Source organism: Mesoplodon densirostris, chromosome 1, assembly GCF_025265405.1.
Source record: "Mesoplodon densirostris isolate mMesDen1 chromosome 1, mMesDen1 primary haplotype, whole genome shotgun sequence".
NCBI lineage: Eukaryota > Metazoa > Chordata > Mammalia > Artiodactyla > Ziphiidae > Mesoplodon > Mesoplodon densirostris.
In genome coordinates this window covers 6,056,970-6,072,516 of record NC_082661.1, presented here as the reverse complement: position 1 = coordinate 6,072,516, position 15,547 = coordinate 6,056,970, and the positions used below count along the sequence as shown (strand labels likewise).

At 46.1% G+C, this 15,547-nt stretch overlaps 1 protein-coding gene across 3 annotated transcripts in view; it reads right to left on the bottom strand.

Annotated features, from left to right (window-relative positions):
• C1H10orf90 (chromosome 1 C10orf90 homolog) overlaps window positions 1–15,547 on the bottom strand; it is a 235,573-nt gene that overhangs the window by 33,941 nt on the left and 186,085 nt on the right. The window lies entirely within an intron of this gene.

Here is a 15,547-nt window from a genome sequence, read left to right as displayed (position 1 = left end):
CACATTGTAATATCAAAGGTCTGGAAACCACCTTATGCTCATCAGCAGGAGACTGTTAAGTAAATTACAGCACTTCCCTGCTTTGCAGCAGTGAAAGAGAATAAGGCACATGCTCCTGGGTAGAGGGGGAATCACCTCTAAGACACATTATCAAGTGAACAGAGAGTGGACAGTGGGCCAGATCTGCTTTCCCAGTCAGTGCTTATCTGTTCAGAACATCTCTGGAAGGACCCCAAAGACCCTGGGAACTGGATTGTTCTGGGAGAGGGCAACTCAGGACCAGGAACTGGGGGCGGGGGAGAGACTTTCTTTTCACTCTTTGCCTGTTTTGTACTCTTTGTCTTTGCTTTCTTTCTTTTTCTTTTGGAATACTCTATAAAGTTTTAAAAGTTATTCACTTTAAACAAGGCAGTGACTCTTGACCAGGTGTCATCTCCTCCCTATGCTGAGGCCATCTAAGGGGAGACAGGCACGGCTGCTGGTGGGACACAGCCAGACCTCCTGCGTACAGCGGGCAGAAAAAGGGTCCTGGGAACCACTGGAATAATTGAGATTCTTGGGAGATTCTCATCATATTTTCTGAGATGTCTTATACACAAAAAGGAAATGAGCCCATGACTACCAGGCACTGATTAGAGTGGTGACTTCTCTTAAAATGCCAGTTGTCTGAAATTCCTTCCAGCCTCTCTGTCCCTGAGTCCTGGCGTCCCAGCCGGTGAGGATCGGCTGAGCGTGGTGAGGCAGGCAGGGTAGTGGGAAGAGATGGAACACAGACAGTCCCCTCGCTGGGCGACCTGGCTGTGGGACCGGAGGCAGGAGGGCCAACAAGAGGGTGGACCCAGCATTCCTATTCCCACAAACAAACAAAATGAAGGTAAAGTACCCTCTGGGTCCCTGTGCCTGTACGTGAAAGTGCCCCCAAACGGTGGCTGTTACAGACCTTATCATTTGCAGAGGGATACGGCCTCCTATGGAAAAGTTGGGCTTTGCTAATTTGTACAGAAAAATCTTTCCAACCATGTATTTCAAAAACTGTCAATTCTGTTTAAGTATAAAATAGCATAAGCAAAAAAAAGTCCTAAAATAGTTCTTCCTTTGTCCGTTGCTTCCTTTTTTTTTTTTTTTTTTTTTTTTTTTTTTTGCGGTAAGCGGGCCTCTCACTGCTGTGGCCTCTCCCATTGTGGAGCACAGGCTCCGGATGCGCAGGCTCAGCGGCCATGGCTCATGGGCCCAGCCGCTCTGTGGCATGTGGGATCTTCCCAGACCGGGGCACGAACCCGTGTCCCCTGCATCGGCAGGCAGACTCTCAACCACTGCGCCACCAGGGAAGCCCCGTTGCTTCCTTTTATTAGAGGTTCTTTTAAAGAATCAAAAACCAAAGTAATTATCAGTGATGCAGTCCCAATCTACTAGTTCCATCCTGACATTAGACTCTTTAAATAAATGGATTATTTATAGACTCATGGAGAGCTAACTATCTATCTGCTACCTATTTACCTATTTACCTATTTATTAATTATCTAACTTTCTATCTGGTTTAATGTAAATTCTTGCATGAATGATTGTACGCAAGTCAGATATTCCAGTTGTGACCTGAAACAGTTAAAACAAATCCTCCAAAGTAGAAGGTAGGTGATGAACTGGGGAAAAGAAAAACACGCAGTCAAAGAAAAACTCTCCTGACAACGTATTAATCAGGGCTTTTTGTGGATTCTGAGAAGTATAATCATCAGCCATGAAATGATCCCCAGGCAGAGCCTCTGCCAGGCAACATGGTCTTTTTTTTCCCCACACACTCTGCATGCAGGTTGTACTTAGAGTTCTCTATTCATGGCTCAGATTTTAAACTACATCACTCCTGTGAAGACCTGTCACCTCCACAGGCTCTGCCCATCTTAGGAGAAGTTGAATCACGCAGCAGCCTCTAGCAGAGGTTTTTTCTATTTCTTGGACTGAAACTCAGAGCCTGATTCCTGAGGCTGATGCTTGCAGGGGCTGGGGTCCCGCAGGTTTCCTTTAAACAGCCACAATCCCCATTCCCTTCTCTAAAACGCGATACCCACTGGGTTGATATTCTATAGCTCAACTACTCACTAGCTAAGCTACTCAACTAGCTCCAGCAAACTCACCTACTCAGAGCTGAGCTAGGCTCTAGGACGTAAACCAAAACCAACCAAAAGATCTGCCCGACAGTCATGAATTCCCTCTATTATATTCTCATCTTTGACTCAGAGACGAGCTCCTTGGACCATTACACGGTGCTTCTCTGTGCGCCTCTAAAGCTCATTTTTTTGTTGTGAAATGTATTATTTTTGTAATTAAAGATATTAGAGCAACTATGAGCCTCCTAGATTAAGAAGCAGAACTTTCCTTGGGCTTCAGCTTTCCTATCTGAGCCCCTTCTGGATCATACTCACCCAGACAGAACCACTTGCCTAAATTCTGTGTTGCCTGACTCACTGCTTTTGTCTATAACGTTCCCACCTATGTAAGGATCCATAAACAATATATTTTCAATACCAAAAATCTGAATAGCAAGTGCAAAGCCAGCTGTTTTAAGGTAAAGACATCACTGTATCCATTAGGAAAAAAGCTTTCAGGAGAAGAGAGTTCAGCATCTCAGGGCCATTGCTTTCCTGAGACTTGATGGGGTGTGATTCTGGGGAAGACAGTGATGAGCCGCGAATGAGTCCTGAAAACAAGGGGCTGACCACAGTCAGGGTGGCAGGCGGGGCTGGCGGGCAGCAGTACAATCAGGGCAGTGGGCTGTGCTGGATTTTCTGTTCCTGACCTCACCATGTCCAACTGCAGACCTCAGGGCGAAGTTCCAGCAGGGCGCTTCTCTGCGCTGAAATGTGGGCCCTGAGCTGCCCCAAGTGCAGGGCAGGGAGGGAAGAATGGAGACCTCACCGACAGCATCAAGACCAGCCAAGAAGAGACTTGAATCTGGGCCAGGCGAGGGCACCACCAGCGCACGCAGATCCCTAGTACAAAATGAGGAAAAGCTGCCCGAGCCTCAAGACAATGTGCCTCCACGGGCCAGAAAGTGTCATAATGAACCAATTTGATAGAAAAAGATACTTTGCTGCTTCTTTCCAAATATTGAGGTGATACATAATCTTTCGTGTTCTCAGACGAGCCCCACACTGTCACACAATTCTAATAACTGGCAATTTGGGCTCACGATAGGAAACGAGCAAGTGGAGAGCGGTTGCTAAGCAGCGGACCAGCACAGTCGCCAGACTCTGTCAGTGGAATCGCAAAGGATGAGCGAGAAAACCATAAAAACCACACACAGTCCCAGAGAGCATAGCTGTATGGGGACCCTTAACAGCCCAAGGCAGGTAAATAACACAGGGAACACATTTTAGGGTCATTTATCTCCAAGTCAGCTTAGATTTGTTACAGGTGTTTTGGTGTCAAAACTGAAACCAGTTCTCTAGAAAGATCCTCTCTTAGGGTTTGGGTCTCAGCTCCATACACCTTCCTGCCTTCTAACACCAGCCAATCAACCAAAGAGATGTTTCCAAGCAAAGTAGGCTTCCTTGAATCCAAGGCCACATCTTCTCGCACATTTTAATGTTTCGGGAAGTTATATTTTCTCCCCTCAAACGCTAGACCATCTTACAACAGACTGTCTTAGAAATAACAGTAACTGAAGCTTGTGTTGATATTTCTGGGTCATCGATAAAAATACCAGTTTCTAAATGCAACTACAGTGGGTCTCAGGCTCTCCTAAAAATCTGATGTTATTTGCCACTACCCTGAGTGGCCCCAGACTTCCCTTCGCCCATCACCACCTTTTTAAAGCTCCTGCATCTACATTTTATGTATAGCTTACCTATCTGATCTTCCTGCCTCAGCTGTGGGCCTTCCTCCAGCAAACCCCATAACTGTGCATCTCACTGGAAATCAAAAAAGTGAGCTGGAGAGGACTGTGTATCCATCAAATGGAAAGCCACTCTGAACAGCGTCCGGGGCTGAATCACGGACCCCCTCACTTTAGGCAGGATTTTGCTGTCCCCAGTTTTGACACAGGGACACAGGAGGCTGCTGCTGAGGGGAAAGGCAAGGTATTCTCTGCTCAATACATGCTAATTCGTGGACACAGATATTGCTAAAGAGGAAGGAAAAGGCGGTAACCCTGGGTACTCAAAACACACACAATTTCTCCAGCAGGTGAAATTCTCTCCCCTTTTAACAGGAGAGAAATCCTCAAACTACCTGCAATTACAGTACACAGAAGATGACATAAAAGAGTCTGTTGATGACTCATAGAGAAACAACCAACAGAGAAAGCAGACAACAAGCTTTTACAATGGACGAGGCTGGTGGGTACTTTCTCTGCTTTTTAACTGGTCAAGACTTCATCTTCTGGCAGCAGATGAAAACTTGATTTCCTCATGGAAAGAGGTGTCCATTTGGTACCCTGCCTCCGACCCGATCTAGACTTCTGTTTAAAATCAGCCAATAATTGTTTCAGCATATTTCTGTTAAATTTCTACATAGAGATGTTGCAGCCCAGGCAGGGAGTCAGAAAGGGGGGAAAGAGGAGGCGGGGTGCGGCAACAAATGAGACAAACGGCTCCTGGCAGAGAGGAGAGGATCGGATCGGGAAGAGAAGCTGTGTTTGGGAACCTGCATGTCCCAAAGCCCATCCACTCAGCCGGAGCAGGGCTGGAGCTGGCGCCTTCAGGAAGAGAAGAAATCAGGGGAACAGACAGCAACTTGAAGGTCAGACAGCAAGGAGGAAGGGGCGTCCAAAGGCAGCGGGGCCAGCGGAAACACACGAGCGAGTCCTTTCCTTTCCAGGAAACGAGACTTCCTGTCCATATGAGCCCTTCCTAGACAGTAAACAGGTTTCTTCTGCTGTAAGCGGTAAATATCTCTCCCTAAAGAAGGAGACCGGGGCTTCCCTGGTGGCACAGTGGTTGAGAATCTGCCTGCTAATGCAGGGGACACGGGTTCGAGCCCTGGTCTGGGAGGATCCCTAGTTGCGGGGCAACTAGGCCCGTGAGCCACGTCTACTGAGCCTGAGCGTCTGGAGCCTGTGCTCCGCAACAAGAGAGGCCGCGATAGTGAGAGGCCCGCGCACCGCGATGAAGAGTGGTCTCCGCTTGCCACAACTAGAGAAAGTCCTCACACAGAAACGAAGACCCAACACAGCAAAAATAAATAAATAAACTAAGAAACTCCTACCCCCAACATCTTAGATAACCACACAGACATCTCAAGTTAAAGATTAAAAAAAAAAAAAAAAAAGAAGAAGGCGACCTAAGTGGGGAGGGGCGACGGCCAAGAAATTAAACCGACTTGGGAAAAGTGGTGGCGGTAGCTACAGACCTCTAAAAGGAACCTTGCCTTTTTGGAACCCGGAGCAGATAGGGGTGGCGGAGGGTGCCGAGAACTGTTGTTAAGATGTCAATACAGTGTTAGGACAAAATATGCAAGGGATTGGAAGAACCCTGCATTCAGAGGGAAAAGGGGGAAGATGCAGTATGTGCATTATTACTGTTCTAGGGTCAAGTTTCAAGATACCATGTGGGTTAAAGCCATTGTGGAGAACTGTATGGAGGTTCCTTAAAAAACTAAAAATAGTTACCATATGATCCTGCAATACAAACACGCACACACACACACACACACACACACACACACACACACACACACAGAAAATGGAATACTACTCAGCCATGAAAAAAGAAGGAAAAGCCATTTGCAGCAACATGGGTGGACTTGGGGAATATCATACTAAGTGAAGTAAATCACAGAAAGAAAAATATTATATAGTATTGCTTATATGTGGAATCTAGAAAAAAAGATACAAATGAAGTTACTGACAAAACAGAAAGAGACCCACAGACATAGAAAACAAACTTATGGTTACCAAAAGGGAAAGGAGGAAAGGTATAAATTAGGAGTTTGGGATTAACATATACACACTACTATACATAAAATAGATAACTAACAAGGACCTACTGTATAGTACAGAGAACTCTACTCGATATTTTGTAATAACCTATAAAGGAAAAGAATCTGATATATATATATATAGATAGATAGATAGATATAGATATATATATATCTGAATCACTGCACTGTACACCTGAAACTAACACAGCATTGTAAATCAACTATACTTCAATTAAAAAAAAATACTATGTGGGGAGTTTGCACACAGCTTTCATGTACAGTAAAGGGTCATTCATTCACGCATTGAGAGTATCTAGAATGGACACTGAGTAACTGGACAGAGCTCTTTTTCCAATTATGTCATTATCCTAGAGTTTTAAGACTGTTGAACAAAAATCTCAAAACATACAAACAAATATTTGGAAGGCAAAAATAAAACCCACACATACATACACACATGCACACATGAAAACACACACAAACCTGCCTGTTTTCTAATAAGTGAGTTACCTGGACTCTCTTGCAGGTGATAAGAGACACAAGTTCCAGTCAATGATTAGATCACACCTTTCTACCTGACACCAAGGAAACAGAGTCCCAAATTATCAATTTTCCCATAATCCTTTATCCCAAAGCATGACTCAGATTCCTGAAGCACAGAAAAAAACATTTTAAGCTTTTCTCAAAACTTGCTGCTAGTTTCCAGAAGTGACTATTTGAGGTGATAATTTTTTTTCAGTAAGTCATATTTCCTTTTAAGAAACATTTTGTAAATTATAAAAGCAATAAATTATCACCATCAAATTTGAAATATTAAAAAAATAAAAATTATTGACAATCTGTCACTCACAAGAATGTTCACAGTGGTTTTCTTTGGGAGGTACAGCACATTTCTAGTGGAGTAATACACGGCTGTTTCCCCTTTCATTTCCATTTTGGGTACAGCTTATAACTAGACAGGACCACCCTGTGCCATACCAGTGGTACACAAAAGCACAGGTTCATTATCATACTATTATTTGGGAGACTTATTGCTGTTGATGGCCACCTTTCCATTCTGTTTAATAATTCTGTCAGGCTTTCATCTCTCCTCCTCCTCTGGCTTTTCCTGGGTTCTCTGAGAATTACCAAGCAGGTAATTCTGCACGGTAAAAACTGGTAAAACAAAGATCAAACCGACCTGCCAGGTGTCAAGGGGAGCGGCAGAGAAGAAGCTTAGTTAAGTCTCCTGCAGAGTGAAATGCCTGCTCAGAGCCAGGTCTCATCCCAGAATCGCGCGCGCGTGTGTGTGTGTGTGTGTGTGTGTGTGTGTGTGTGTGTGTGTGTGTGTGTGTGTGTGTGTGTGTGGTGAGGGCAAGGTCTGATTTTTACCCCATTACCTGCTCTTTCAAAGAAATTGCTTGACCTCTTTATCTTCAATTCAACAACTATCCACTGAGTACCTACTATATACCAGGTACTGATATAGAATGCTTGGGATGCAGAGTAAAAACAATAAAATTCCTGATCTCATGTCAAGGACTGCTTGCTCCAGCCCCTCCTACAGCCAATGACCATCACTTCCATCCAGCTCCCAACCAATGACATCACCTCCACTCCTACAGCCAATGACCATCAACTCCACTCCTATAGCCAATGACCATCACCTCCACTCCTATAACCAGTACCATCACCTCCACTCCTATAGCCAATGACCATCACCTCCACTCCTATAACCAGTACCATCACCTCCACTCCTACAGCCAATGACCATCACCTCCATTCCTACAGCCAATGACCATCACCTCCACTTCAGTCCCCACTCCTACAGCCACATTCCATACCTGAAATGTACCCATACCCAGAGCTGCTTCTCCCCTGAACCAGTAAATTAAAACCTCCTACTCTCTGACGAGATCCAACAACTCTTTCAGCTCACAGAATGCTCTCTCCATGCCTTTAACATCATCACTGAAGACCTTAAGTCCCCACCACCTCTGGTAGACTCAGCTGGTTGCCTACTCAATATCCATTCTTATCTTTTTTCTTAACTTAGAGAATCCTCGTTTTGTTCAAGATGATAATGGGCCCAGCTAAAAAATCATATTTTTTGTGGTATGCTACTGCTCCAGCCAGTGAGATATAAGCAGAAGTCCTTTGGGAGAACTTCCAGGAGGGTCTCAAGAGGGGATGTTCAGCTGGTATTCACTGTGGATGTGGACGTGATGGCTGGAGTCCTGGCAACTATTCTACAAGCATCATGATGAGGGTCACACCTGAAGGAAAGTGGAGCAGAAAGCAGAGGAGTGAGCTCCTGAGGACACTGTGGGCCTGCCATACCTGCCCCAGATTGCCCATCCCTAAATATCTTTTTTTAAAAAATGAAGTACAGTTGATTTACAATGTTGTATTAGTTTCAGGTGTACAACACAGTGATACATATGTATACATATATATATTCATATATATATATATTCTTTTTCAGAGTCTTTTCCCTTATAGGTTATTACAAAATATTTAGTATAGTTCCCTGTGCTATATAGCAGGTCCTTGTTTGCCCACCCCTGGATTTCTTTTATAACAAAAATAAACCCTTACATTTTCAAGCCACTGATTTTTGGATGTGTTGTTACTCAAAACTAAATGCAAGTCGTAATTGATCTGACCCCACCTATCAAGGTATGGGTCTGGATCGGCCAGGTTAGTGGTAGCATGCATCAGAATCACAGGGAGGCCTTGTTGACATCCACTATCCAGGGCAGCCCAGCTCCAGCGCTTCCAACTCAGTAGACTTGAAGTAGAGCCCAGAAATGGGCATTTCTGAGTTCCCAGGTGGTGGTCCTGAGGCTGCTATTCCAGGAACCACACTTTGAGAACTACTAAGTTAGGTTACAATGCGGTAAATAAACAAAAAACAAAAACACATTTTTGTGACTCAGTACCTGGCTACTAAAAATGTGGTCTATGAACGCCACCACCGACCACACCTGGGACCTTGTTAGAGACGCAGAGCCTCAGCCCTCACCTCTGACCTACTGAATCAGAATCTTCCCTGGAGCCCCTTCCCAGGTGGGTGCAGCACAAGTTACACCCCCAGAGCCAGCCCAAGGGGCTCTTCTCATCACAGAGGCTCATGCAGGCTCCACCGGGGCCTCTGCTTCTGTGACCCCTGAGAGAAAGGGCACAGACTGTCTGCACTGGCCCATCAGGGCTTCCACTCCCAAGTCCTCCGATAGCTCAGTTTCACTGGCCACAGCAGACTGTCAAAGTGGAGGGATGTGCAGTCCTGCCATGCACCTACAAGGAGAGCAAGAATGTGGAAGAACAGTCTTAAAGACTCCCAGACCAGCCTTCCAGTTTCCCAGCCTCTCTTATCCCTTCAGCTGCTCTCAGACTAGGGACGAAGGACATTCAAAAAGGTACAAGTACAAAGGGAGAGAGAAATTAGGAGTTTGGGTTGAACAGATGCACACTACAATATATAAAATAGGTAAACAACAGAGACCTACTGTATAGCACAGGGAACTATGCTCAATATCTTGTAATAACCGATCATGGAAAAGAATCTGAAATATATGTAACTGAACTGAACTGTACACTTGAAACTAACACAACATTGTAAACTAACTACAGTTTTAAAAAGGCACCAGTAGAAATGTAATGACTAGAACGAAGATCCAAACCTTCTTAAAAACTAGGAAAAAATTATAAATAAAAAGCAATGAACACATGTTAGAGATGAAGAGATATAGCAAATATAACCAAACAAATTATGCATTTATGACAAAGTTGGCACCAGACATCAATCTTTCCATGAATACAAATGGACTTAACTCGCTTATTAAAAGAAAAAGCCTTTCAATGCAGCTTGCAGGGCAGGGAACTTTGGCAATGCCCAACAGAATCACATGTGAACTTACTTTTCAGCCCAGAAATGCCCCCACTAGGAATCCACTCTAGGGGGCTCCCAAGATGGTTCGCAGACCTGGCCTGAATCGCTGGCCAGTCTGCTCTGGTCCTCTGTCGGCAAACAAGCCAAGGGCAAAAGGCACAGATCTAAGGAAGAGGGATCAGGCCCCTGGGGAATAATGGCCCTACCACAGAATCAACAGACATCACTTGGACAGACCTGGCGTAGAACCGCCAAGCAGCTAATTCTGGCTCCCGCACTGAACTGAGGGTGTTGTCGCCTGTTCGAGAAGTCCAAACGACCAAACGATGAATGAAGCCGCTCTGTGGGAACTGACTCATGGAGCCCAGAGGGGTCTTCTAGTTCATGAACATGTCAAAGTGATGTAGAAAAGGCTGATTTGAAAGCCAAAAGGCAGCAAAACACAAAATGTGTTAGTATCTGTAATGAAACTAACCCTTCCAGGCAGTTCAGGGAGGCCTCCGGCTAAACCAGCAATTGAGGGCTCATCCAGAGTAGCTTACGGCCAGATGAAAGCTGTAATCCCCTTGGGCTGATCTGACGTAAGCCCCTGGGCGGTCCACACAGGCATATCTTGACGTTCCCACATTTTAGAGCAACACCCTCCACGACGTCTTCCACCCTCGGAGGCTAAATGTTGCCGTATCCCAATGCAGCCCCCAGCATCGGCACGGCTGTCATCCTCGTTTGGACTGCTTGTTCTCTGGCAATCATTTGAATATACACTGCATTTCCCCTTCTTTTCAAACGTGAGTAGAAAATGGGCCTATGAATCTGTTTGGGACTCATTTAATATAATTAAGATGAAGATAGAAATCATCAGGTGTTAGAAGAAGCAAACCTTTAACCTTAACTCAGCGGTCACTGGACGTAAGCCAGAAACTGGTTGATTCTGTGCTGAGTTGTGAAGGAAATGAACAAAATTAAAGAGCCAATTTGAAGTGCTTAAAATGATCAAAGTCTGGGCTCAAAGAGTGAGTTACAAAATTAGGGATTTTAGAAAACTGTTGAGGGCTCTGATCTCAGAATTCCCTTTCTCAAAGTGTTTTCCTGTACACAGTCCATTTCCACGTGTGGTTTCAGGACTCTGGCTGTAAAGAATCCCCTATTTCTTTGCTTTGTGGGGCTGGGCCAGGAAGAGAGGCGATTGCCTGACATACAATACTTCCACTTCCCGCCTTCCCAGGTCAGGCGGGTTCCTCCCTCCAACCCCAGCCAGACCCTCATTTCCACTCCAGGATCTGGAAACTCCATTTGGAGAAGATATAAATACCTCTGAGGGTTCCATGTCAGAAAAGGAAGTGAATTCCAAGGCTGCGGGATTCCCGTGGAAAAGGCTCTGGGTTCTCCTTCTCAGTGCTATTGCCACCGGCTGGAAGCACTTCCTTGCCTGGCTGATGGCATTCTTCTGGTTTTCTCAGATGCTTTTTACAAACCTCAATCATGTCAACCCAAACTCAGCTGGAAACATGGGGCCCTGTGTGCATCTTCTTCTAAGAATGCTGCACCCTTTGAAGAACTATTTTTGAAAATCAGAATTGGAGAGACTCCCCAAGGCCTCTTCAGAGAAGCACAGGCCACGTGAAAATAGTAACAAAGAATAAATCAAGCAGCCAAAAGAGCCTGAATCAGAGCCTGCCAGGCCGCAGTCAATACGCAGAGGATGAGACCCTGAGGCCAGCTGGTTTGCCCTGTCTCCATCTCCCAGGACTATGAGGCGTGTACAGCACATGTACTTTCATTCCCCACCCCCTCCCCCCGAAGGCCATCATCTCCCTATGAAATAAACAGGTGGCGTTGCACCCAACAAGTGCTCACTTTCTAATCCCTCGGGTTTCACGTGGACTTCCTCACTTATTTACTTCTTGTCAGAAGGAACAAAACATATTTTGTTTATGGGCTTGTCCCAGGAAGCCACTTAGGTACGGAAAAACGGGAAGATATTGAACTGTTTCTAATTGCTACAGTGAGTATCTGTGTCTGGCAGAAGCATCTCCCTTACATCCGAAAGAGGGGAGGGATTTCTTTGCAAAAATAAACTTATCATCTTACTGAAAAGTCATTATTTTGGAGCAAAGTGGAGGAGGCAAAATCACAAACAATTACAAGCTCCTTCTGAACCAGTATCTAATACACGAGCCTGGGGAACGGAGAGAGGCCCCATGTATTTTTATTCTTTCGAGCTGTCTCATGTTGGCTAGAATAGGAAATCACTTTCTTGTGACATTTTTTTTTTCTTTTTCTGTATGTGGGCCTCTCACTGTCGTGGCCTCTCCCGTTGTGGAGCACAGGCTCCGGACGCGCAGGCTCCGCGGCCATGGCTCACGGGCCCAGCCGCTCCGCGGCATGCGGGATCTTCCCAGACCGGGGCACGAACCCGTGTCCCCTGCATCGGCAGGCGGACTCTCAACCACTGCGCCACCAGGGAAGCCCTCTTGTGACATTTTTAAATGTTCAATTAATACAGCTGAGTGTTGTTTTGTATGAAGTGGCACCTCTAGCAGTGAATTATACAGAATGATGGCAGGATGTGCACTTTTCTTCCCACACCAAAACTCCCTCCCATTTTTTTTTTTTTTTTTTGGTCAGAATACCCGACTTATTCTTGATTTCAAAGCAGTAAGAAAAAAGGATAGTGGATTGGTTTTCACTGGGCTTTAAAACTTCTGAACGCCCCAAACGAGATTTCCACAACTTCTCTTAGGAAGGTGGGTCACTGCATTTCACACTCTCTGGTTCTATCCAGTTCGTCCTGTCCTTGGAGCCACTCTGTTTCTCCCGGTGTCTTTCAAAGGACTCTTTGGGGTCAAGCTGTGCGGTAAGTACAGCATCCCTTAAAAGTGACTTTCCAGGCAGTTGGTCTTTAGGTTGCATTGCATCTTGTTGATTTAAGAAAATGTTTTTTAAAATGGTCAGTTAACATCGCACGTTTTAGCATTAGGGGAAGCAGGGTGAGGGGTACAAGGAAACTCTGTGCTATTTTTTCACTGTAAGTTGAAAATTAGCTCAAAGTTAAACTTTTCAAAAATAGTCATTTGTGATACGTTAAAAAACAAAAAAACTTCACAGAGCAACACTTTTCAGATAGTTGAAAGTCACTTCTCAGTAACTCTGTTCTGTGACTCACTATCTCTGTATTTGTTGATTCACCAAACATGGCACAGACATGTTTGTAAAATCCTGCACCATACTTATTAAAACATCCTGATGCATCTCAGCAGGGTTTACAGTTTCCAACAATTTGCTGGTGAGCAGAGATGGGTCATCAGCTACTTGGAATCCCACCAAGGTCGGGTCCATTTATCTGGTATCTGCATGATCCCTCAGAAAGGAAGGGTCACCAATCTGCCCAGGATGTCAAGTTTGTACCGAGATGTCATCTCAGAAAGATGGAAGGCATTCGGAACACAAATGACGGAAGGCATTCGGAACACAAATGACGGAAGGCATTCGGAACACACATGACGGAAGGCATTCGGAACACACATGACGGAAGGACTTCGGGACACACATGACGGAAGGCATTCGGGACACACATGACGGAAGGCATTCGGGACACACATGACGGAAGGCATTCGGGACACAGATGACGGAAGGACTTCGGGACACAGATGACGGAAGGACTTCGGGACACACATGACGGAAGGCATTCGGGACACAGATGACGGAAGGCATTCGGGACACACATGATGGAAGGACTTCGGGACACACATGACGGAAGGCATTCGGAACACACATGACGGAAGGCATTTGGGACACACATGACGGAAGGACTTCGGGACACACATGACGGAAGGCATTCGGAACACACATGACGGAAGGCATTCGGAACACACATGACGGAAGGACTTCGGAACACACATGACGGAAGGACTTCGGGACACACATGACGGAAGGCATTCGGGACACACATGACGGAAGGCATTCGGGACACACATGACGGAAGGCATTCGGGACACACATGACGGAAGGACTTCGGAACACACATGACGGAAGGCATTCGGAACACACATGACGGAAGGCATTTGGGACACACATGACGGAAGGACTTCGGGACACACATGACGGAAGGCATTCGGAACACACATGACGGAAGGCATTTGGGACACACATGACGGAAGGACTTCGGGACACACATGACGGAAGGCATTCGGAACACACATGACGGAAGGCATTCGGAACACACATGACGGAAGGACTTCGGAACACACATGACGGAAGGCATTCGGATCACACATGACGGAAGGACTTCGGAACACACATGACGGAAGGCATTCGGAACACACATGACGGAAGGCATTTGGGACACACATGATGGAAGGACTTCGGGACACACATGACGGAAGGCATTCGGAACACACATGACGGAAGGCATTTGGGACACACATGACGGAAGGACTTCGGGACACACATGACGGAAGGCATTCGGAACACACATGACGGAAGGCATTCGGAACACACATGACGGAAGGACTTCGGAACACACATGACGGAAGGCATTCGGAACACACATGACGGAAGGACTTCGGAACACACATGACGGAAGGCATTCGGATCACACATGACGGAAGGACTTCGGAACACACATGACGGAAGGCATTCGGATCACAAATGACGGAAGGCATTCGGGACACAAATGACGGAAGGCATCCGGGACACACATGACGGAAGGACTTCGGGACACACATGACGGAAGGAAGGACTTCAGGACACACATGACGGAAGGACTTCGGGACACACATGACGGAAGGAAGGACTTCGGGACACACATGACGGAAGGACTTCGGGACACACATGACGGAAGGACTTCGGGACACACCCCAGAACCCTGGAGCTCTACTCCCTCCTGGTTCTGCCTCCCACTAACCAGTGCACAGCTCAGCCCGTCCTTCTGGCCTCGTTACTCATCTATACAATGGGATAATAACCATCCTGCTCTGTGAGAACACAGGACAATGTGAAAACTCAAAAATAATAATGCATTGCGCAAAGGTGAACCTTCATTATAGTTTACACAGCCCTAAGGTGGTCCATATCTAAGGCACAGCCTTAAAGATATGATCCATAAGGGATACAGATAGACTTTGTCCTTTCTTTCAAATTTAGGAATAATATACACACAAGGAGGCATAGATAGGCAGGAAGACAGTTTGTTCAGTCTTTTCACCATGTCCTACCCCCAAATGCCCAAAGTCTACTTCCTGCCCATTCTGCCAACTTACTGGATGAAGGCCAGTGAAGGTCAATGCGGGTTAGGTTTGGGGGGCATCTTATATAGTGGGATGAGAGCTGTCCTTTGAGTGGGACAAACCGAGCCATCCTCCTGGCCCTGCAGGAGCTCTGGGGGAGGGATCCCTGCTCTCCAGCCCCAGAGGCCTTGGTCTGTCCCTTGACTGTGCCAGGCCCCCTCCTTGTGTCATGCAGGGGCTTTTCTGCTGGGGAGCAAGGAAGAGAGAAGGATGTGGAGCCACCTGCAGGGAGATCAGAGGCCCTCGGGTGAACTTCAAATGCAAAAATGAGCCTGAAGTGGGGAACACCAGCCCCTGCCTCTTCTGCATTTTTCCTTTAACCCTTCTCACCTCCAAAGATGCCCTGACCACTTCAAGTCAGATTTAAAGGGATGCAAATATCTGCACTGGGGTGGGGGAAGTGGAGAGGAACACACAGTGAGATTCATGACAGACCTCTGCCCAGCCCCAGGCCCCTGACAGCAACCAACACAGT